Here is a 24,831-nt window from a genome sequence, read left to right as displayed (position 1 = left end):
GGTAACCCTTCCCCAGATCTATGAATAGTCTTTTCCTATTCCCTTCCTTTTCCCCTCTGTTTGTCGGAGTCTCCTTAAATCTCAACGAGAATGTAGACAGAAATTTATTCTAATTTCTGGATGGTATAGCTGCAGTTGCTAAAGACTTATTTGATGATTTTCAAGCTTTCTTGGATATTCTTAAGGTGGCCAAACCGGTAGAAAAGGTGACCGGGAAAGCTAGAATGATACTTGGATGCATAGGGAGTGGAATGACCTACATGCTAGACCTCGTGGACCTGCCTCCCAGAAATGCTAAAAGATCAGCCCGCAAATTCCTTAATCTACATTTCCCCAACTGTAAAGGGTTAAAATCCAGATTAACTCATGCGACCAGCTTCTCTTACATGAGCACGCAGATATGGAATGCACTACCAAATGACTTGAAAACGATTACCGAAATAACTAACTTTCGCAAATCTCTGAAAACCTATCTCTTCAACAGGGCCTACAACGAGAATCCATAGCTTAATTATAACACTTCACCTTATTCAGAAAGACATCTTTCTATAAATGACCACTTAGATCTTTTTTCTCATCCTTGATCTTGTTGTAACACCAATTGTATCTGTTACCCTGGAATGGCGATGCCACAACAGGTCTTTGTAAGCCACATTGAGCCTGCAAATAGGTGGGAAAATGTAGGATACAAATGCAATAAATAATAATAATAATAATTAGGAAAAAGGAGGTGATGATGCCCCTATATAAGACTCTGGTGAGACCTCATTTGGAATATTGTGTACAATTCTGGAGAGGCACCTTCAAAAAGATATAAACAGGATGGAGTCGGTCCAGAGGGAGGCTACTAAAATGGTCAGTGGTCTTCGTCATAAAGCGTATGGGGACAGACTTTAAGATCTCAATATGTACACTTTGGAAGAAAGGTGGGGGAGGGGAGATATGATAGAGACATTATTTATTTTATTTATTTATTTGCTGCATTTGTATCCCACATTTTCCCACCTTTTTGCAGGCTCAATGTGGCTTACAATGTTCCTTCATGGCGTTTGCCATTACAGAGTGAACAAGGTACAATAGATTACATAGAGAGCATGGGTGACCTAATAGATATGTGGATAACATAGTGGATCGTCTTATAGAGTAAAAGAAGCAATTGATGCTATCTAAGGACATTGATGACCTGGTAAATTAAGCAGATAGAAATAATAGAACGTCGTTTCATAGTAAGATGCACTCGGTATAGTACATGTAGTATAGATGAACTCGAAGAACTACACAGTAAGCATAGGGAAAATACATTCTGGATTTTACGTAATTGGTGATGAATCACAATTCCTATTTTGGGTCCTTGTGGTGTGCCTTGTTGAAGAGATAAGTCTTCAGTGATTTACGAAAGTTGTTTAGATTGTAAAATATTTTTCTGGTCCCTTGGCAGTGCATTCCACAGTTGCGTACTCATGTAGGAGAAGCTTGATGTATGTGTTAGTTTGTATTTTAGTCCTTTACAACTGGGGAAGTGAAGATTTAGGAATGTACATGCTGATCTCCTTTGTGGCATAAATGCACAGGAGGGTAAGTCTCTTTCAATTGAAAGAAAGCTCTGGAATGAGGGGACAAAGGATGAAAGTTAGACTCAGAAGTAACCTGAGAAAGTACTTCTTCATGGAAAGGGTGGTGATGGTGGAGACAAAAATAGTATCTGAATTCAAGTAAGTTTGGGACAAGTACATAGGATGTCTAAGGGAGTAAAAGGGAAGAGTAGACGGTATGGATGGGCAGATTGGATAAGCCCAATGGTCTTTATCTGCCTTTATTTTTCTCAGTTTCTATGTAACCTTTCTGAAAATTGTAATGAATAATTACTATCTACTGTTTTTAACAAATTGAAAATTAGTAAAATGAAATGAATACACCAAGTCAAAAAAAGTTTAGACTCCTTCCCTGTCGATTTTTTCAAAAGTTGTTAATAAGGCCCAAAAGGTAGAGTTAGTCAAGTGAAGACAATTCCACAACTGAGCAGATATTCTGACCTTTCTAATCTCTCTCAGCTCCTCTTAAGCAGCTCTCTAAGCATTTGCAAATGAAGATAATTCACTTTTACAAAGCAAGGCTGTAAAAAAATTCTAAACACTTCCAGCTAGCAATTTCAATTGACAGAAACATTACTAAGAAATGGCAGCTACACGCAATCATTGATGTCAAGACCAAGAAAAATCTCTGCTAGAACTGCTTAAAGACTAGCCAGATATGCAAAACACAACTCATAGATCACTGCAGATGACCTGCTGAAAAGCTGATAGTGGAGTGATTGTCCAAACGGTGTTGCTTGCACAATTATTATCTACATCAGAATGTCGTTGGAAGAAATCCTTTTCCGACCATACAAGATGAAGTCCAGTGTGACAAGGCAAACCCCAGAGATTCCCCAGTGAAGCAGTTGAGCCCAGAACTACGGGTCCCAGAAGTCCTTGCAAGAATGAGTGAGGAGAGTAGTCCTAAAAAAATGGAATGGATTCCCAGCCCCAGCAGGGGGAACAATGGCTCGAGGCAGGGTGAGCTTGTTACTCCCTTCCCCACTAGAGGGTGAGGGAAGGATGAAGCTCAGTTTCCCTGGCTTCGCCATCAGTATATAATTCCCCCCAGCTGTGAGAAGGGAGAGCAGATTTCCTGGAGGCTCTCAGTCACCAGGAGAGAGGGGACTTTATTTATTTTTGTCTATTAGATTGTAAGCTCTTTGAGCAGGGACTGTCTTTCTTCTATGTTTGTGCAGCGCTGCGTATGCCTTGTAGCGCTATAGAAATGCTAAATAGTAGTAGTAGTAGTAGAGACGAATGGAGAGAGAGATTCCATGGAGTATGTGGAGGAAGGAAGTAGCCTGACTAAGGGAGAGGAGCCAGCTACCATGGAGTGGGAGAATTCAAAGGTTGCCCTGTCCAGCACTTGAAGGCAGTGGAGGAGGCCACACCGGGCGTGGTGCTGAGAGGTGGGAGAAACTGCCAACCCTGCTCCTTACAGGGTTCCCTCTGTGCTGTGAAAAGGCAGGTGATTTGTGATATTGGTTTGATGTGCAAAGACTGTCCATGAAGATTTTGTTCTGAACTGTTGTACTATATTGGAATGTGCTGAACTCTTACTAAACCCTTCTGAAGGAGGAGGAAGGGAAAGCTAATGCCCTAATAGAAGACCTGAGGTCTTGAGGAGCTGAGTGTTTGCTTGCTGAGGGATTTTGGGACCTGGACTGTACCTTTTTTTCTTTTGAAGATTATCTTATGAGATCTGTACCTTTTTCTTTTGAAGACTATATTAAGAGGGCTGTAGCTTTTGTTATGAAGAATTAATTATGATTTTTGGTATGAAATTGCCTTGACAATAAAATAATTTGGCCCTGAGTCCCAGTATCAGTAGCATTCTGTCCTGAAACCCTGGGAGCCCTGCAGGCTTGCCGGCTCCACCCAAGAGGAGGAAGCGGACCCCCCCTTTACACCAGATAAAAGTTTATTGCTAATACGATGTGGCCACATGTCACCAAAGCAGGGCTGCATCGGGGGGGGGGGGGGGGGGGGTCACAATCTGTAGGAAATGATCTAAATTACATAAAACTCATGGTGCTTCTAAAAACTGACCCATCAGTCTCACAAAAGATTTTGTTATTTATTGCGCATCAGCTGCGAAAATCCTGCAAAGCCGGCTCTGTGCTAGGAGTAAGATAATGCAGCCTTAATCGCGTATTAACCTGCAGATTCTGCATATGACGACTAAAATAATGTGCACAATTTTTGGCCACACAGCCAAACTGCGCGTGTAACTTAATTGATTAACAAGTCAATCGGTGCTGATAATTGGCCACTAACAAGCAGTTATTGGCACTAATTGGAAATAATTAGACATTACGTGCACAACTTGCTAAGCGTATTCTATAAAGTGGTGCATGTAAATTCTACCGCACAGATCTCATAAGTACATAAGTATTGCCATTGAGCCCAGCATCCTGTTTCCAACAGTGGCCAATCCAGGTCATAAATACCTGGCAAGATCCCAAAAATGTACAGAACATTTTATACTGCTTATCCCAGAAACTGTGGATTTTCTCCAAGTCCATTTAATAACTGTCTATGGACTTTTCCTTTAGGAAGCCGTCAAAACCTTTTTTAAACTCCGCTAAGCTAACCGCCTTTACCACATTCTCTGGCAACGAATTCCAGAGTTTAATTACACGTTGAGTGAAGAAACATTTTCTCTGATTCGTTTTAAATGTACTACATTGTAGCTTCATCGCATGCCCCCTAGTCCTGGTACTTTTGGAAAGTGTGAACAGACACTTCACATCTCAAAAGGGTAAAGTATGCAACGGCATGTATGAAGTTAAGGTAACCTTTATCATACTTCAGAGAAGGGGAGTCTAGAATAATTTTTATTAATTAATCTAATGTTTATAAATGAAAAAATCACTTTGGTGGTTCCATTGTCATTATATTATGTCTTCTTGTCATTTCTGAGATTTGACTCTGTATACTACTACTGCTACTACTTAACATTTCTAGAGCGCTACTAGTGTTACGTAGCGCTGTACAAATTAACAAAGAAGGACGGTCCCTGCTCAAAGGAGCTTACAATCTAAAGGACGAAATGTCAAGTTGGGGTAGTCTAGATTTCCTGAGTAGAGGTGTAGTGGTTAGGTGCCGAAAGCGACATTGAAGAGGTGGGCTTTGAGCAAGGACTTGAAGATGGGCAGGGAGGGGGCCTGGCGAATGGGCTCAGGGAGTTTATTCCAAGCATGGGGTGAGGCGAGGCAGAAAGGGCGGAGCCTGGAGTTGGCGGTGGTGGAGAAGGGTACTGAAAGGAAGGATTTGTCTTGGGAGCGGAGGTTACGGGTAGGAACGTACGGGGAGATAAGGGTAGAGAGGTAAGGAGGGGCTGCCGATCGAGTGCATTTGTAGGTTAGTAGGAGAAGCTTGAACTGTATGTGGTACCTGATCGGAAGCCAGTGAAGTGACTTTAGGAGAGGGGTGATATGAGTATATCGGTCGAGGCGGAAGATAAGATGGGCAGCAGAGTTCTGGACGGACTGAAGGGGGGATAGATGGCTGAGTGGGAGGCCAGTGAGGAGTAGTCAAGGCGAGAGGTAATGAGATTTGACTCTGTATCTTACCATATTTCTGATATCAGAAAGGTAAAAGATTCTGCGATAAGAATATATATTAGATAGAAGATATACCAGCTGTAGGAAAGTGAGTTGGTATGAAATATATAACAGCATGTTTGATAATGAGACATTTACCATCTTTTTCAAGAAGGAAGAATCTGAAATAAGTGTGTACATAATGAGAGAAAATACATTATCTAATTGTGTATAAAATGAGGTGAAAGTATTATAATTAATCCCACTTTTTTTAAAACTGATGCTAGTAAATGAGATCATCATTTAAGGAAAAATTCCTCTGTCATTATACTATACCTTCTTGACATTTTGAGATTTGAGTTTGCCTATTACCACATTTCTGACGTCAGAAAAGAGGAAAGGTTTGAGATAAGATTGTGTATTAGGTAATAGATACACTATATGAGAATATATAAGGTGACATGGATTATATAGTAGCATCAGTGGCGTACAAAGGGGGGGGGGGGCGGTCCGCCCCAGGTGCACGCCGCTGGGGGGTGCCGCGGCGCACGCCTGTGGCCTCCGACTTCGCTAACTTCGCTCGTTCGCTGCAGCTCCCTCTGCCCCGGAACAGATTACTTCCTGTTCCGGGGCAGAGGGAGCTGCAGCAAACGAGCGAAGTTAGCGAAGTCAGAGCCCACAGGCGCGCGCCACGGCACCCCCCCCCCAGCAGCATGCACCCAGGGGGGGTGTCATTTCGCCGGGGGGGGGGAAGGTGTCATTTCGCAGGTGGGGGGGGGGGGGGCGTGCTGCACCCGGGGGGTGCATCGGCCATCCGCCCCGGGTGCCATCCAGGCTGGGAACGCCACTGAGTAGCATGTTTGATAATAAAATATCAGCCATCATAATTTCACATAAGAAGATATTTGACTCTGATATTCCACTAACTTCTTCATTAATAATCTTGAAATCCTGTTCTTCAGATTTCACATTCTCTCCCAATAATTATAAACTGTTTGACATATTAATTACTATAGCACAACGTACGACTCAGGGGCATATCTGCGTGGGGCCACAGGGGCCTGGGCCCCCGCAGATTTCGCCCTGGACCCCCCTACCACAGACCCTCTCCACCTCCCGCCCGCCCGCCACCAACCCGTCGCCGATCTTTGCTGGCGGGGGACCCCAAGCCCCCGCCAGCCGAAGTCCTCTCTTCCATGCAGGCTGCGCCGCTGCAAGTTTCAACGCTTCCTGTTCTTCTGAGTCTGATGTCCTGCACGTACAACGTGCAGAACGTCAGACTCAGAATTTGGAATTCAGTCTGACGTCCTGCGCGTTGTACGTGCAGGACGTCAGACTCAGAAGAACAGGAAGCGTTGAAACTTGCAGCGGCGCAGCCTGCATGGAAGAGAGGACCTCGGCTGGCGGGGGGTTGGGGTCCCCCGCCAGCAAAGGTAAGTGACAGCAGCGGGGGAGGGTGTCATTGGTGGCGAGGGGGGGGGGTCCGGAAATGGCGGGGGGGGGGGGATCGGTGGCACCGGGAGGGGGGGGGCTAAAATGTGCCCCCTCCCTCTGGCTCTGGCCCCCCCTACCCCCCGAGTCCAGATACGCCCCTGGTACGACTCTAAATAATTGGAAAACCTCATCAATGCTAAATGAACACTTCTGGTGGCAAATCCGTTCTAATGTATCACAAGCTAGAATTGGCCTCCGCCACTTTCACAGGACCAGTAATTAAAACAAATATTGTATGGTCTCCAATTGCTTCCTATCTTGCTTCCATTACACACGAAGTTACATAAATGATTACAATTAGTCATCCTAGAATTGTAACTTTAATTACAATCTTATAATTCCTTGGCACATTATGACCCATAATACTTTTTTTTATTATTTCTGGTTTATTGTTATGTACTGTATACATTGTACTAAAACCAATAAAAAAACACTTCACATCTCAAAAAGGGACATGGCCATGGGAGGAGCAAGGGCAGGTTATGGGCATTCCTAAAAATTGCAAGCAGAATTATAGACTACGCCTGATCTAAGCCTAAATTAAGCATATTTAAACCATAGAGGACTGCATCTCCCTAATCACAAACTGGATGGCAATGAACCAATTAAAACTGAACTGTGATAAAACAAAAATTCCTACTGACAGGCCATAACACAAGCACCGGACAAAACGGTTCCTTCATAGTGAATGGTTTACCCTACAAACTAGAACCCTCCCTCAAAATTCTAGGCTTTGCAATAGATCAAAACTTATCCTGAGAAACACAGGTGACTAGGACAGTCAAGTCTTGCTTCTTCCGACTGCATAACCTTAGATGAATACGGAAATATTTTACACAAGAACACTTCAGACTCACGGTGCAGGCTCTAATTCTAACTAAGCTAGACTATTGCAATATAATCTACTTAAACTATAATAAAAACTTAATACACAAACTACAGTCAACACAAAACACAGCCGTAAGAATAATCTACGATCTGAAAAAAATTCAACAGGGTCTCTCACCTATATGCCCAGCTACACTGGCAACCGGTAGAGGCCAGAATTATGTTTACACTCTGTTGTTTTGTCTTTAAAATCTTTCACGGCTATGCTCCCCAATACATGTTCTCTCTAATCCCAAATCTACACTCGAACTATGGGACAAGAAACTCTATAAAATAATCCTTCCCATCCTTCAAGGAATTTCGACTCGAGACTTTTCTCAAGCCTATTCTCTTACCAAGCCTCCAAGCTCTGAAACGCCCTCATGACACCAAAGCTCAACATCAACTGCTACACTCAATCCAGTAAAGCCTTAAAATTTGTTCTATTCAAGAAATACGTCTTACCAAACTCCTCGTAAATCTGGCTCCCCAACATGACTTTTTCAATACATCTAATGTCAAACTGAAGTCCTTTTTCAATGCTTTTTTGTATTAGACTGATTTATCTACCTGCTAACCTGCTCTATGTTTCAACGGTTTTATTGATGACAGATCAAAAGTACAATCCAGTTCGTAACCATAACATTGGTGCAATATCACATTAAACAGAATAACAACACGAAAATACTGCACTCCTACTGTCATCGATTTTCATATTTCTTAACCCCCCCCCCCCCTTTGACAAACAGAATTAAGGCTATTCAAACTCCTAGCCTGTACCTTATGTTAATCATCAGAACACACAAAATGAAACCATATGATAACCATCATTAGCCAATTTGAGGCAATTCCTCCCTACCTCCCTATCCCCCCTCCTTCTCTTCCCGTTACTTATTCAATTACATGTATTAGCCATACTGACACACAGATACCGGTGCACTTGATGACCCACACAGTTCCCATTGCTGTTTAGCATCAGAGATACCTAGTACAAGGATATCGTGTACCTTAATTCACCCAATTCTCATCATCCTATCCCCTCATCTCCGTGGCGCTTGTGACATCCACCCTCTTAGCCCCCCCTCTTCCTTTTCGCTTCCCCACTCACCAACCATTGTGGACCAGCATCCTGCTTAAAAATTCAACAAATAGCTTCTGCCAGCTGAGGGAAGGGTAGTCCACAGTGGCTCCCACAATGTACAAAACTTGCGGCCCGGGTCACTCTGAAAATCGGTGATACTACACCGGTCTAGTCTCATCTGGTGTATTAACTGCGACCTCCAGACCTGTGCTGAAGGTCTCTCTGAGGTCAACCAGGCCTGCAGAATTGAGGTGAGTCCAAAGAGCATAACCAGTTTAATAAACTCCTTAAAGCCCTTTGGAGGTTCTGATGTAAATTTGTAGCTATAAAATAATATCAGAGGGTCTCGTACTAAAATGCAGTTCCACATTTAACCTGCTCTATAATCCATGAAACTTATTTTCCCAGTGCAATCTTGTTGAATTCTCTTTACTCTGTAATCCACTCCAAACCTCTCGAGGTGTGAGTGGAATATAAGCACCCGGTAAAGTGTAAATGGCCACGACCAAATTTAGTCGTGGGAACAGGCACTACGTGTATTCTATAAACCACGCCTAATTTTAGGCAAGGTTTATAAAATAGTGCTAAATGCCTTGTTTTCTGACACTGATTTTTTTTAGACACCATAGATAGAATTTGGTCCTAAGTGTTTAACATGCTTTAGCAGAAGGACCCTTGAGTTTAGTCTATGACAGTAGTGAAATCAAGTGATCTTGACTCAATTGGACTTGTCTGCAGTCTTTTGATATTTTAAATCAGGATCTCTTATTACTAAGGGTAAGTGAACTAGGGATCTCTGCAACTATGTAAAATTTCTTTAAGGAGGTTCTGGTTAAAGATCTTACACAGTGAAGATGGTAATGCTTTCTCTATCCCTTGGCAGGTCTCCTGGGGGGTATCTCTAAGTTTATTTAATGTGTTTCTTCATTCTTTTGGTTTATTTATTTATTTTATTTTATTTTATTTTATTTATTTATTGCACTTGTATCTCACATTTTCCCACCTATTTGCAGGCTCAATGTGGCTTACAAATACCTGTAATGGCAACACCATTTCAGGGTAAAGAAATACAATTGGTGTTATAAAGATGACAAGAATAGTAAGCTTAACATGTCGATCTAATCAAACAGTTGTAGAAAAAAAGACATTCGTAATCAGGGAAGCGTGGTGGTGTGTTGTAGTTAGTTATGGGTTTTCGTGGTAAGCTTTGGTGAAGAGATAGGTTTTCAATGATTTGCAAAAGTTAGTTATTTCGTTAATTGTTTTTAGGTGTTTTGGAAGTGCATTCCACAACTGCGTGCTCATGTAAGAAAAGCCGAGGTCCTCTCTTCCGTTGCAGCAAAGCTTCCTGTTCTGAGTCTGACGTCCTGCACGTACAACGTGCAGGATGTCAGACTCAGAATTTGAAACTGAAGGAAGCTTTGCTGCAACGGAAGAGAAGACCTCGGCTGGTGGGGGTTGGGGTCCCCCACCAGCTTTGCAACGGAAGGACCTCTGCTTGTGGAGGTTGGGGTCCCCCGCCAGCTTTGCAACGGAAGGACCTTGGCTGGTGGGGGTTGGGTTGGTGGCGGGGGAGGGTTGGCGCCGGCGATGGCGGCGGGGGAGGGTTGGCGGTGGGAGGGGGTGGAAAGGGTCGTCGGCAATGGGGGGGGTCAAATTTGGTGGCGGGGGGTCCAGCAATGGCGGGGGGGGTCCGGTGGCGCCGGGGGGGGGGGCTAAAATGTGCCTCCTCACTCTGGCTCCGGCCACCCCTCCTGCAGAAGTCCAGATACGCCCCTGATTGAGGCAACAAGTTCTGCCTACTGGCTTCAGACCATATATTGAGCCAAGCACGCTCCTACCGTCTACTGTTAATCAAACCTCCTTGGTGTGTACCATAGAGATGAGAAGTGAGGTGCTATTAGTGTGCAGTACCTTGCAAAAAATTAACATGGGAGCACTTATTACTTCCTATGTAGCTGGCGCTAAGTGTTCCTGTGTTAACCCTGCATTTCTCAGTTATCAATGGAGGAGTAGCCTAATGGTTAGTGCAGTGGATTTTGATCCTAGCAACCTGGGTTCAAATTCTATTGCAGTTCTCGTGACCTTGGGCAAGTTATTTAACACTCCATTGCCCCAGGTACAAAAACTAGATTGTGATCTCTCTGGGGACAGAGAAAGTACCAGATCTAATGTAAATTGCTTCCACTAACTAAAAATGCACACTATACACGTACTTTTGTCAAAGGAAAAATGGCCTCACAGAGCTCCTGGATCAGTACGATCTATTGTAGCTTAAACGGACCAAAAATGGATCAAAGGTTTTTTATGGCCGATGATAAACAGAGGATCATATTTGGTCCGTTTAAGCTCCAATAGATCGTACTGATCCAGGAGCTCTGTGAGGCCATTTTTCCTTTGACAAGAGTACTTGTATAGAATGCATTTTCAGTTAGTGGAAGCAATTTACATTAGATCTTGTGATTGTATACTTCTACATCCTATATTTATTACTTTTGACAGAGAAAGTACCTGCATATAATGTGTACAGTGCGGCGTACATCTAGTAACGCTATAGAGATGATTAGTAGTAGTTGTAGCATGCACTAATCCTCAAAAAGAGGACATGTCCGGGTAAATCCGGACATATGGTAACCCTATAACAGGCTACTGCAGAATGTGTTAAAACATTTTACAGTATTTTGTCTATTTATACATGGCAACCCTTGCGTTACCTATTTTTAAAAAAATATTTTTTAAGAAGGGGTGTGTCATGTGGCCTAGGATGGCCCGCCCACCAGCCTGCCTGTTTGTCCAGAAATCCAGACAAACGGGCAGATTGCTAGCCTCCCCTCCCCTTACTACTGCCCTGGTGGTCTAGTGATCTCTTCCGCATCTTTCCTGCCCGGAGTGCTTCCCTGCATGCATCCTTCCTGTTCCTGATCTCGGCGCCGATTCAAAATGGCCACCGAGAGTGGAAGTGACCTCGCGAGACTTCAACTCTTGGTGGCCAATTTTAATTGGCACCGAGATCAGGAACAGGAAGGATGCATGCAGGGCAGCATTCCGGGCATGAAAAAGGGGGCTCTTTCCTGCCCCAAAGAGGTCACTAGACCACCAGGGCAGTAGTAAGGTAAGGGGAGGGGGGTGACGGGGAGGTGGAGTGACGGGGTGTGTGACAGGGGGAGAGGAAAATGTGACAGGGGCAGAGTGGGGTGTGAAAGGGGGCGTGGTGGGTGTGTGGTGGGGGCGAGGCATGTGTCCTCCTTTTTGGAGGACAAAATATGGTAACCCTAGCCTGTTACCACGCACTAACTGAATGTTAAGGGCTTAACACCCTTTAGTAAAAGAGCCCCTGAAATAGGATAAACAGTGGAAAAATACCTCTTTCCCTACTTCTCTCTCACCCACCTCTGGCTTATCCTGTTGCATCTTCTTAGTTTTTTGTGCCTTTTTGGTTGACTGCTCCCAAGTGACACAAATGTACACATTTGATTCCAGAGGAAAAGATACCAGCAATAGTACCTGGGGTCTGGAAACACCAATAAACACCACTGCTTGCCCTGGGATTGGTAGCATGGAATGTTTGAGATTCTACTTGGAATGTTGCTACTCTTTGGAATTCTACTTGGAATGTTGCTACTCTTTGGGGGTTCTACATGGATTGCTGCTACTATTTGAGATTCTACATGGAATGTTGTACTCTTTAGGGTTCTACGTGGAATGCTGCTACCATTTGGGTTTCTGCCAGGTACTTTGTGACCTGGATTGGCCATTGTTGGAAGCAGGGTACTGGGCTAGATGGACCATTGGTCTAACCCAGTATGGCTATTCTTATGTTCTTATGATTTTACAATTTATAAACACCTAAAAATAGAAGCCCTGCTGTAATTATGATACATGTCAGCCCTTGCAGAGCATAGCTACAATGTTATTGTCTTTTCATTAGTACCAAGTGGTTTCCCTGAGTATAATGTTTTTTCACATTCTTTTCCACAAAAGGATAAACATGAGTTGGCAAGTGCCAGCCAGCTTATACTAGCAGATGCTGTAAAAGGGCAGCATTTTGTGTATTGTTACTATAAATTATTCAGAGATTGGAAGCAGCCCTGTACAGCATTTGATAGCTTCAAATCATACTGATAATCCTAACAGAAGAGCACTAAGTCCTGTCACACTGCTGAGAGAGTGGCCAAATGTGCTAAGGCAACCTTCCTATGATGGAAAATATTAAAAATTGCTTTTCAGTCCTGCTTTAATCGATAATACATTTTTAAAATCCCCTGTCTTTGACCAAAAGTGACTTTCCTGGTATATCTCAAAGAACAGGCTGGAATGTAAGGCACATCTCAAGAACAATGTATGAGATAAGGCACATCTCAAGAACAGGTTGGAATACCTCTGAAGCCAGCTTGTGCAGGAGGGAGGCGGGGTATGCTTGAGGTTCGGGAGATAAGCCACCTGGCCAGTGGTTTGTTTACCTGAACTGAGAGCATATGACTGAAACCTCATGTACATTCCTGGATAAGTTTTAGCTTAACAAAAAGGGGGCTTTTTGCAGCAGAGCCTTAGGGCTCATTCTGTGGATGGATGCATTGTGCAGAAAAGACTTGTTCCTGTTCATATGGAGACTTCGGGCTTTCGCTGCAACGGGCCCCCCAGCTGATGTTGTATGTATGTGTATATATATATATATATCTCCTATATAATAAAAAGCACCTCCAACGTTCTGAAGCTGGCTGCGTGGACAAAAACCTTGAAGCGTTCGTGCTCCTGTATCCATCTCCTGACATGTCTCCCACTCCCGGAAGCGTCACCAACGACTGTGCCCAATCACAGCACAGCAGCGCGAGTCAACGTCACCTACAACATATTAAAAAAAAACCCGCCAACAGCGCAATAAATTCTTCACATGAACAAAGAAGAAGGGCATCAGCACTTTCGGAAACACCAGGTTAACCCCCACACCCTCCACCTCCTTCCCCCCACCCATGGGATAAAATCCAACGCCCATCCAAAGTGAACAAAAGACCACGTCAACCGGCCACAGCCCCCCTCACCCACCCTACTCCCCAAAACGCAACCGCCTAACTCCCTCTCTAATACAACCTCACAAACTCGAAACACCGCCCTCCAACTCCTCCCTCCCTCTCTTCTACGATGTCGGAACGCCGCCCTCCACCTCCTCCCCGACCGACTACCAACCGACTCCCCGTTAAGAAAGCACATTATCTCCAGCCTCCCGTCAGTAAACGCCTCTGCACCTACAGACCCCCACACTTTAACCCATCAGTTCAAAAGTCGTCCTACATCTACAAGGTCCAGGCCCCCTACCACCGAAGCCGTCAACAACAAAAAAAAACAGTGCAGGCTCTGCCCTTCTCACACACGCAACAACCCCCTCCCCCCACCCACGGGATAAAATCCAATGCCCATCCAAAGTGAACACAAGACCACATCAAACGGCCACAGCCCCCCTCACCCACCCTCCTCCCCAACACTACCACAAAACAAACAATAACAAATGAAATGGCACATAACACAGAAATGATGAATATTCATTACCAACACAACACAATTATAAAAAACCACCATTTTCAGCATAATCATTGCAGAAAAGAAATACCTTGCTAGCGCCCGTTTCATCACTCACGGAAACGGGCTTTTTTTACTAGTGTGTATATATATATGTGTGTGTGTATATATATATATATATAATCTTATTTTACTTTTCTATAGTCTTCCTTTAGTAATGTACTCAATTAGTGTGTTTATTTCTTAATCACTGTGATGCAGTAACAATAATGACTTGTACACTCTCCATTTTAAGTACTAATAAATAGTTTCATTTACCCAATACGAATCCAAAAGAATCTGTAGCATTTTATTCTGTGAGCAGTCTGTGGTGATCAAGTGAGCAGGGCTGCAATACCAAAGTAATACACTTCCTTAATGGACAATTACGGAAAAGTGCAAACAACTTTCTGTCTGATGATGTAGTCTAAAAGAGATTGAGCTGGAAAGTGTGTACAGATATCTGAGGGTAGCAGGTGCAACACTCAAGCACAAATAGCTCAGACAAAACCTCGGTAAAGAACACTAAAAAAAGACTGAACAGTGCTTGAGCAGCGCAGTATACGACAGAAGCTATCAATCAGCCAACAATCCCTGTGACTTATACAGATTTGGAATCATAGACTAGCTCCATAATGATCCATCTTTAGGATCCTTCCAGGCACTTGTGACATGATTGGCCACTGTCGGAGATAGAATCTAGAGTAGATGGCTCTTTGGTCTGACCCAATATGGCATTTCTTATAATAACCAAAAAAAAGCACCAAGAGCCTTCAAATCTGGAACAGATCCTTTAATCACTCGTATAAATCGATGCTGTACATCACTGACTTGACACGGGTTGCATTTCGGCATTCAATCCCTGCATCAGAGGTCGTGCAACATAAAGGTTCCAAAATGAACCAACCCAACATTGGCCCGCTAGAAGATTGACTCCTTTACGGGTCAATTATCATTGCTAGGAGCCTGATTTTGGGCTGGTTCGTTTTGGAACCTTTATGTTGCACGACCCCTGGTGCAGGCATTGAGTGCCGAAACAGGGCCCGTGTCGTGTCAGTGATGTACAGCATCGATTTACATGACCAATTAAAGGACCTGTTCCAGATTTGAAGGCTCTTGGTGCTTTTTTGCCTTCTATTGTTTTTTGTGTGTTTCAAAGCCCTCTCTGTACTGCTGAGCCTTATAATAATCAAACCCATGTGAAGTAAGTTAGGTATAATAATCAACCAAACCCTATTAACCAACTGAAAAATTCTTGTATGAGCAGCATGACCTTTATAAAATAGGAAGGAAAAAAAGCCTCAGAAAATGATAGTGACACCTAGAACTCTTTACCTGTTTCTAACAATGGCCAGAGTTTTGAGGGAAATTCCACACACAGACGAGAAAGAGTCTCCGGACGATACTCAAAATGATTCAACCGGCTGGAAACAGCCGCCGACTGGTTAAATCGCTTGTTTGTAGCTATCCGATGGCACTTAACTGGTTATTTCAGCTGAAAATGACCAGTTAGCGTGGAATTCAAAAGCAGCTGACTCGTGGGGGGTCCAGGGGTGGAGTGAGGTAAAGTTGCCAATATTCAGCCCCTCACCACATACATTGGAGCCGACTCTGGGGGTGCTGTGGGTGCTTGAGCACCCCCAATATTAAGAAAGTTCTTTGCATGTGTCCATGGAGGGATTATTTTCATTGGGTTTAGCACCCAAAATAATTTTGAAAAGTTGGCTCCTATGACCGCATAAGAAAACCACTTAAAATGCAATGCATAAATCACAGTCCTATCTTTAAGCGGTTTGGCTTATGTGGTGAGGGGATAAATATGGACATAACTAGCTATGTGTTAGCCAGCTTTAAAAAACCCCAGATATTCAAGCCAAAGCTTGGACAGGACCCAGCATAGAATACGTAGGAATAACGCTCACTGTCGCTGGCTGGATATCAGCCAGTCTATCTTTTAAGAAGTTCATGTGGGTGGATGGGGGATGGTGGAGGTAGAAGTTGAACACAGAAACAAATCTCTATATATAAAAGGCACCACCAACGTTCTAAATGAAGCCTCCAGCCGGAAGTGTGAAGGGGGAGAGATATCCGGTTTCCCCATGAGTGTCTGCCCCGCCCTCGCTCTCTCTGTAACACAAACAGTGAAGGAAAACACAGCAAAGCACGAAATCAAATCGCTCTCTCTGTAACGGACTCAGAGGGGGGAGGGGAGAGAGGGCAGAAGCCCTCACTATCTCTGTAACACAAACACAGCAGAGCAAGAAACTTAACACTGAAGGACTCGACTCCGAGGGGGGAGGGGACACACAGCACAGGGGAAGGGAGCGAGGGCAGAGGGCAGGGACACACACACTCCCACATGCACACAGAAGAAAACCTTGCTAGCCCCCCCCCCCCCCCCCCCCCCGGTTCATTTGCATCAGAAACGGGGCTTTTTTACTAGTCTATCAATAAACAATTACAGAAGTTGTTATTGTCTTCCTCAAAATGCGCTAGAGAGAGGGGATGGCACTTTGAATTCAAGCATCTGAGCTATAATAGGTTATTCCTTACTTAATGAAACACAATCCATTGAAAAGCTTTTCCGCAAAACAAGAAGTCAGTACAAAACGTTAGTGAAATGAAAATTGATTCTGACTATTCTTAGGCATTTCTGGATTTGCTGGTCATGGAACAGAAGTCATCATTTTCACAGTTTCCACCTGTCATGTCAAGTTTGATCCATAACATGAAGTCTCAGCAGAATTTACATCTGACTGCAGAAAGGAGACACATTACCTCTGGCAGCTGCTAAGGAAAGGTGAGCTAAGGGAACTAAAACACACCTCTACCCCACACAAGAAGAGGACGTGCTCGTTCTAACTCTCGGGAGTTAGATCTTGGAGAATATCGGATGGACTGGACATAGTAACATAGTAGATGACGGCAGAAAAAGACCTGCACGGTCCATCCAGTCTGCCCAACAAGATAACTCATATGTGCTACTTTTTGTGTATACCCTACTTTGATTTGTACCTGTGCTCTTCAGGGCACAGACCGTATAAGTCTGCCCAGCACTATCCCCGCCTCCCAACCACCAGCCCCACCTCCCAACCACCGGCTCTGGCACAGACCGTATAAGTCTGCCCAGCACTATCCCTGCCACCCACCACCGGCTCTGGCACAGACCGTATAAGTCTGCCCACACTAGCCCCGCCTCCCAACCACCATCTCTGCCACCCATTCTAGGTTAAGCTCCTGAGGATCCCAAGGAATAACTCCCTATTCATCTAGTAGTTCAGAGATCAATAGATCATTTCTGAGGCTTCCTGACATAGGTCTCCTTTGGAGGTGGCAGTGGTCAGCATTTTAGTCCATTTTGAGTATGCATAAGATCGACATGAAGTTCATGGTGGTAGCTAAAAAGTCACAGATGGACTGTGCTATCATTTACTATATTGCTATGATACAGCTGGACCATATAGATGATCAGGTGATTTTCAACCAACTGGCTTGCAGAGATGGAATCCAGATGTGGGTTTTTTTTTCCTCCCATATTTGCAGTCTTCAAATTCAGCTGTCTCCAGATGTTGTCACTCACAGTGTACTTCTGGCTTCTCAGTCTGCTGCCCCTCACTATCTTTCTACCCTCATCTTCCCTTACGTTCCCGCCCGTAACCTCCGTTCACAGCATAAATCCCTCCTCTCAGTACCCTTCTCCACCACCGCCAACTCCAGGCTCCGCTCATTCTGCCTCGCCTCACCCTATGCTTGGAACAACCTTTCTGAACCCTTACGCCAAGCCCCCTCCCTGCCCGTCTTCAAGTCTTTGCTTAAAGCCCACCTCTTCAATGCTGCGTTCGGCACCTAACCCTTACCGTTCAGTGAATCCAGACTGCCCCAATTTGACTGCCCCTATCGGACCGACCGTTCACTTGTCTATTAGATTGTAAGCTCTTTGAGCAGGGACTGTCTCTCTTTGTTAAATTGTACAGCGCTGCGTAACCCTAGTAGCGCTCTAGAAATGTTAAGTAGTAGTAGTAGTATTACATATAGCAGTGATTTAACCAGAGCTGAGATTGTGATGTCATAATGCCTCATTCCACCAATGCCTAAGAGCCAACCTCATCAGTGATGTCACAATGGCTCGACTGTCCTATACTTGGCCCACTTCCCCCCTTAGTGTGAAGAGTTTCAGTCTCTGGTATCCAGAGCTGAGATTGTGATGTCATAATGCCTCATTCCACCAATGCCTAAGAGCCAACCTCATCAGTGATGTCACAATGGCTTGATTGTCCTATATTTGTCTCACTCTTATCTATTAGATTGTAAGCTTTTTGAGCAGGGACTGTCTCTCTTTGTTAAATTGTACAGCGCTGCGTAACCCTAGTAGCGCTCTAGAAATGTTAAGTAGTAGTAGTAGTAGTTGTTGTTCCATATCTTTAAACCAGCCCTCTGCAGCCGCACTGCACCCAGTAATAAAAAGGTTTATTTTTTTTAATTCCAAAAACATTTTATTATCTATTTTCATCCAATTACAATTGCTACTGATACAACCATTAGCACAGCAAACTACTATTTAAGTAATAGACTGTTATCTAAGGGGCCCTTTTACTAAGCACATAAGCACCGCCATACTGGGAAAAGACCAAGGGTCCATCAAGCCCAGCATCCTGTCTCTGACAGCGGCCAATCCAGGCTTCAAGAACCTGGCAACCCCCCCCCCCCCCCCCGCCCCCCCAAAATTAATAATGTTCAATGGACTTTTCCTTCAGGAATCTGTCCAAACCCCCCTTAAACTCCGTAAGGCCAGCCACCGCCACCACATTCTCCGGCAACGAGTTCCAGAGTCCAACTACACACTGCATAAAGAAAAACTTTCTCCTGTTTGTTTTAAATGTACCATATTCTAGCTTCATTTTGTGTCCCCTGGTTCTATTATTGTTTGAAAGTGTAAACAAACGCTTCACATCTGTCCGCTCTACTCCGTTCATTATCTTGTAGACTTCTATCATATCACCCCTCAGCCGCCTTTTCTCCAAGCTGAAGAGCCCTAACCTTCTTAGCCTTTCCTCATAGGGAAGTCGTTCCATCCCTTTTATCATTTTCAGCGGAAGGGCTCCATGTCTGCGGGGATCTTACGGGGATGGATCTGGGCCCGCAGGAATCCCGTGGGGATGGACCTAGATCCTGTGGGATCCCTGCGGAAACTGCCTTCCCTTCCCCGAGCGCAGGGTGCCCTCCCGGCACATACCTCGAGGCAGCCTGGTGGTCTAGTGGCTTCTTTGGAGCAGGAAAGATCCCCACTATTTCCTGCCCACTGCCGCGAAGCCGAGAGGAGAGGATCAGCACCACGGTACCGGGCAGAAAAGAGTGAAGATCTTTCCTGCCCCGAAGAAGCCATGAGACCACCAGGCTGTCTCGAGATGTGCCGGGAGGGCACCGAGGGTCGGAGGGGAGGTGGATGAATGGAGTCGGGAAGGTAGAAAGGTGAGTTTGTTTCCCCTTCCTCAAGCTGCCGTCATCACCATACACTCAAAGCAAATTAATCTACGAGCTGCTGCATCCACGTTGTCGTTCTTTATTGTTCGTGACATTTTTATTTAATCTCTCTTATATTTTCACAACATGCCGGTTTGTGCAGCTTATGGATGTACACAGAGGAAATATAATGACAGAATAATGTTTCCTAGGTAGAGTAGTAATTTGTTATAAATTGTAATCAGTGTGTTATTTGGGGGGGGGGGGGGGGGGCTGGTTATAGGGACACCCTTGCTTCATGCAGAGATTTTTTTTCTCCTGGTAAAAGGGCCACTAAAACAGACATCATGTTAAGAGAATCAGGTGTTCAACATTTAGAGTTTCTATCTATTTACTTATTTATGACATTTATATCCCACATTAAACATGAATTAAGTTGAAACCTGGGGGCATTTTAAATCTTTTTTGTTCCTGTGCCTAGATCTAAAGAAAAAGATGGCATGTGGGAATTTGCTCCTTTTGGTTTGTGAATTGCAGTGGTATATTATAAAAACGTACTTGCCTTTTATTACTACTTTTACACAGAAAGGTATCGAATAATTAGAGAAGGGCTTCCTTCGTGCAGAAGTTTTGTCCAGCAACACAATGTGCCAATATTGTCCAGTTCAGAATACTATTAGCTGCCAAGTTCAGACAAAGTTAATTATGTTCAGTAGAAATTAAATCTATTGCCTCGGGCTGCTTGCTATGTAAATATTGCATCAAGTATTACATATTAAGGACATTTGCTTTAAACTTTGTTTTAATTCATTTATCCAGTCCTTACATGTACGTGGTTTTGCTTTTGAATCCCAGAGGTGAATCCTAAGGGTGGTCCTGTGGTGTTTCTGACTTTACTTGTTTGGGGATTTGCCTTTAGACTGCTTTGGGTCCTGTGCTTCATGGTACTGCTTTATGCAGGGTTTTGGCCCTACACTGCCAAGCCTTGTTCCTGGTTCCTGCTTAAGCCAAGCCTTATTCCTGATTCCTGCCAAGCTGTGTTCCTGCTTCCTGCTTAAGCCAAACCTTATTCCTGGTTCCTGCCAAGCTGCGCTCCTAGTTCCTGCTAAACCTTGTTCCTGGTTCCTGCTTAAGCCAAGCCTTATTCCTGGTTCCTGCCAAGCTGTGTTCCTGCTTCCTTCTTAAGCCAAACCTTATTCCTGGTTCCTGCCAAGCTGCGCTCCTAGTTCCTGCTAAACCTTGTTCCTGGTTCCAACTGAAGCCAAGCCTCATTCCTGTTTCCTGCTTAAACCTTGCTGCCTATTCCCACTGTAGTCCAGCTCTGGAGTTCCTGCCTGGCCCAGCCCCAGAGTCCCAGCCGTACCAGCTTCCTGCCTTTGTCTCTCTGCGCAGGCTTTGGAGGTGATCTGTCTGCCACAGTCAGCCCTGCGACCATGGCCCAAGGGCTCACTACCCTGAAACATGACAAGGTGACTTTGCAGTACCTATAAAACCTCTATGCTAAATGCTGGAGAGCATTCCTGGCATATAGAGAAAAAGTCTAAGACGGTATCTATGTTTAGGTGCTGAAAACTTCAAATCTAAGCTAAAAGCCCACCTTTTTGATACTGCTTTTAACTCCTAGCCCTTAGTCACTTGTTCAGAACTCTTATTTTATCATCCTGACTTTAATATTCCCTTATCTCTTGTTTGTCCTGTTTGTCTGTCCTAATTAGATTGTAAGTTCTGTCGAGCAGGGACTGTCTCTTCATGTTCAGGTGTACAGTGCTGCATACGTCTAGTAGCGCTATAGAAATGATAAGTAGTAGTAGTCTTTGGGATTTTGGAATCTTGCTACTCTGGGATTCTGGAATCTTGCTACTCTTTGGGATTCCGGAATCTTGCTACTCTTTGTCCTTATCCCTTATCTGGCCTGTTTGTCTGTTCTGATTAGATTGTAAGCTCTGTCAAGCAGGGACTGTCTCTTCATGTTCAAGTGTACAGCGCTGCGTACGTCTAGTAGCGCTTTAGAAATGATAAGTAGTAGTAGTAGAAAACTAGCATAACCATGTAAATATGCTTGTATGTTTTCACCAGCCATAGAGAAAGATATGTGCATATATTCTATAATTTTACGCATGCAAGTGTGCGACCCACTCGTATTCCATCCAAACTCTGCCCATTGGAACCCCCATCTGCAAAGTACGTACCATCAACTATAGCATATAGTGCAGTGGTTCCCAAGTCTGGTCCTTGAGGCACCCCAGCCAGTCAGGTTTTCAGGATATCCACAATGTATATTCATGAGAGAGATTTGCATGCACTGCCTCCATTGCATGCAAATCTCTCTCATGAATATGCATTGTGAATATCCTAAAACCCTGACTGGCTGGGGTGCCTCAAGGACCAGGTTTGGGAATCACTAGAATACTGCATAGCTGGATTATTGTCATTTATGCACTTATGCATTCACATACACATGTACATGACTAGAAAACTGGCATTTACACACACACTTGCTGCTTAAATCTACTCGACTCCTTTATTCCTTTGGGGAAAGCAGCCGAGCTGCTATTGTGGGACAGAGGTTGCTACTGTATGTTAATGGCATGGCCACTATCGTGGAATGCAGTTAGAAGAGGGGTAGTTAACTGTTCCACATTACATAAGTACATAAGTATTGCCATACTGGGACAGACCAAAGGTCCATCGAGCCCAGCATCCTGTTTCCACCAGTGGCCAATCCAGGTCACAAGTACCTGGCAGAAACCCAAAGAGTAGCAAGATTCTAGAATTCTAAAGAATAACAAGATTCCATGCAGAATTTAAAAGTATAGCAACATTCCATGTAGAATTCCAAAGAGTAGCAAGATTCCATTCAGAATCCCAAGTACATAAGTGTTGCCATACTGGGACAGACAAAAGGTCCATCAAGCCCAGCATCCTGTTTCCAGCAGTGGCCAATCCAGGTCACAAATACCTGGTAAGATCCCCAAAAAGTACAAAACATTTTATGCTGTTTATCCCAGAAATAAGCAGTGGATTTTCCCCATTTTAATAATGGTCTATGGACTTTTCCTTTAGGAAGCCATCCAAACCATTTTAAAACCCTGCTAAGCTAACTGCCTTTACCACATACTCTTGCAACGAATTCCAGAGTTTAATTACACGTTGAGTGAAGAAACCTTTTCTCCGATTCATTTTAAATGTACTTCTTTGTAGCTTCATCGCATGCCCCCTAGTCCTGGAATTTTTGGAAAGAGTAAACAGACGCTTCACGTCTACCCTTTCCACTCCACTCATTATTTTATAGACCACATTAGCAGTTAGTGTGTGTTAATGACACTCACAGTAACTGCAAGGAGTGCTCCCTGCCCGTTGTGCATCTCATATTATGAGTTTCCACATTAATGACACCCACAGCAATTGTAAGGTTCACTCCCTTCCCCTTCTCCACCTCCTCTTATGAGCTTCCACCTTTTATCTTTAAATATATTTATTGGTGAGCTAAGAATAAAAATATCAATGCAATACACTCGAGATAAACAACAAATGATGAGTTTCCACATTTTATAACAGGATGCCTAGCTTAATAGGACCAGAAGGCGCAATTCTAATCAAAAAATTTACTTAACTTGGATGAAGCAGGAAAACAAGGGACAACTTTTCTCATCAATTATGTACATTAACAACTCTCTCTGGCAGTAGATCTGTTGAGCCTTCTGAATTGGAAGAAATTTGTACAAAAAGTCCTTTTCAGCAGTTCTCTCTCTCTCTCTGGGGCTGCTATAAGGTTTCTCAGCGGGCTGGGATGTTTCATCCTGCCAGTAAACATAAGTACATAAGTATTGCCATACTGGGAAAGACCAAAGGTCCATCGAGCCCAGCATCCTGTTTCCAACAGTGGACAATCCAGGTCACAAATACCCGGTAAGATCCCCAAAATGTACAAAACATTTTATACTGCTTATCCCAGAAATAGTGGATTTTCCCCAAGTCCATTTAATAACCGTCTATGGACTTTTCCTTTAGGAAGCCGTCCAAGCCTTTTTTAAAACTCCACTAAGCTAACCGCCTTTACCACATTCTCTGGCATGACTCCATTCACTACCCCTCCTTTCCCCTCCTGTGCCTGTGTGGTGCCTTGGTGGTCTAGTGACCTCTTCGAAAGAGCCTCCTCTTTCCTGCCTAGCGCGGCTGTAGGCCTCTGTTGCTCCTGGCGCCGATTCCAAATGGCTTCCAAGAGTGTGACCTTGCAAGACTTCTGCAGAAGTCTAACGAGGCTGCCGCTTGAACTCAGCAGCTATTTTGAAGCGGCTCTGGGAGCTAGATCATCTGCAGAAATGACGGGCAGGAAAGCGGGGGCTTTTTCTTGCCCCGAAGAGGTCACTGGACCACCAGGGCACCACACTAAGGTTAAGAAAGGGAGTGAGGGATAGGACACCTGAGGCCCGCCTGCCCATCCGCCCGCCAGCCTGCCCATTCGTCCGCAATTCGGACAATCAGGCAGGCTGGCAAAACCCGCCCGGATGCCCGGCCATGTCCTCCAAAAGAGGACATGTCTGGTTATAACCAGACAAACAATGCTGGTAGCAGATCCCTTCCTCAGTAGTACAGTTACCATATGTCCATTACCCAAACTGTAAAGGGCTAAAATACAAAACAACTCACGCATCTAACTTCTCCTACATAAGTGCACAACTATGGAATGGACGCCCATATGCAGTGAAAACAATACATGTCCACCTAAACTTCAGGAAATCATTAAAAACCCACCCCTTTGAAAAAGCTTATCCCACCGATCCAACATAAATCCTCACATCCAGCAACACAACATAATCAATGTTCATACTGGTCAATTTACTTTCCTCTTTCCCCTCAACCCCATGACGCCTGATTCACTTCTACCTCATCTGACCTCAACATAATCTTGTATTTGTTATCAACCTAATACTCAATATGGAGCTTGCTCACACTTTTCACCAAAATATCATCAAAAAGCAAGACAGTTTCCCTCTATAGTAGGAAAAACTACTCGCCAACTCAAACAGCGGTTAACAGATCATAAACATAATTTAAAGGTGTCACGTATGGAAGCTTCTTTAGTTAGACACAGTATGGTCTATCACTAAGCATTTGTAGTCCTCAAATTTATGGGCCTTATCTATACTATTAGATAAGGCCCATAAATTTGAGGACTACAAATGCTTAGTGATAGACCATGTCCCTATGTCTAGCCGAGGAGGAGATAGGGACAAGTTACTTATCCGTAAAG

The 24,831-nt window shown here is 44.1% G+C and overlaps 1 long non-coding RNA gene across 1 annotated transcript; it reads right to left on the bottom strand.

Annotated features, from left to right (window-relative positions):
• Positions 1 to 6,857: 6,857 nt before the first annotated feature.
• LOC115468411 lies at positions 6,858 to 24,576 on the bottom strand. The gene is made up of 3 exons (XR_003941861.1): positions 24,504 to 24,576; positions 23,241 to 23,248; positions 6,858 to 6,869 (listed from the first exon to the last, which is right to left on the bottom strand). It is a non-coding gene; the product is annotated as an uncharacterized LOC115468411 (long non-coding RNA).
• Positions 24,577 to 24,831: the final 255 nt, after the last annotated feature.

The sequence above is a fragment of the Microcaecilia unicolor genome, chromosome 4, assembly GCF_901765095.1.
Source record: "Microcaecilia unicolor chromosome 4, aMicUni1.1, whole genome shotgun sequence".
Lineage (NCBI taxonomy): Eukaryota > Metazoa > Chordata > Amphibia > Gymnophiona > Siphonopidae > Microcaecilia > Microcaecilia unicolor.
Note: the sequence above shows the minus strand (reverse complement) of the source record. Positions and strands in the feature narration are given on the sequence as shown.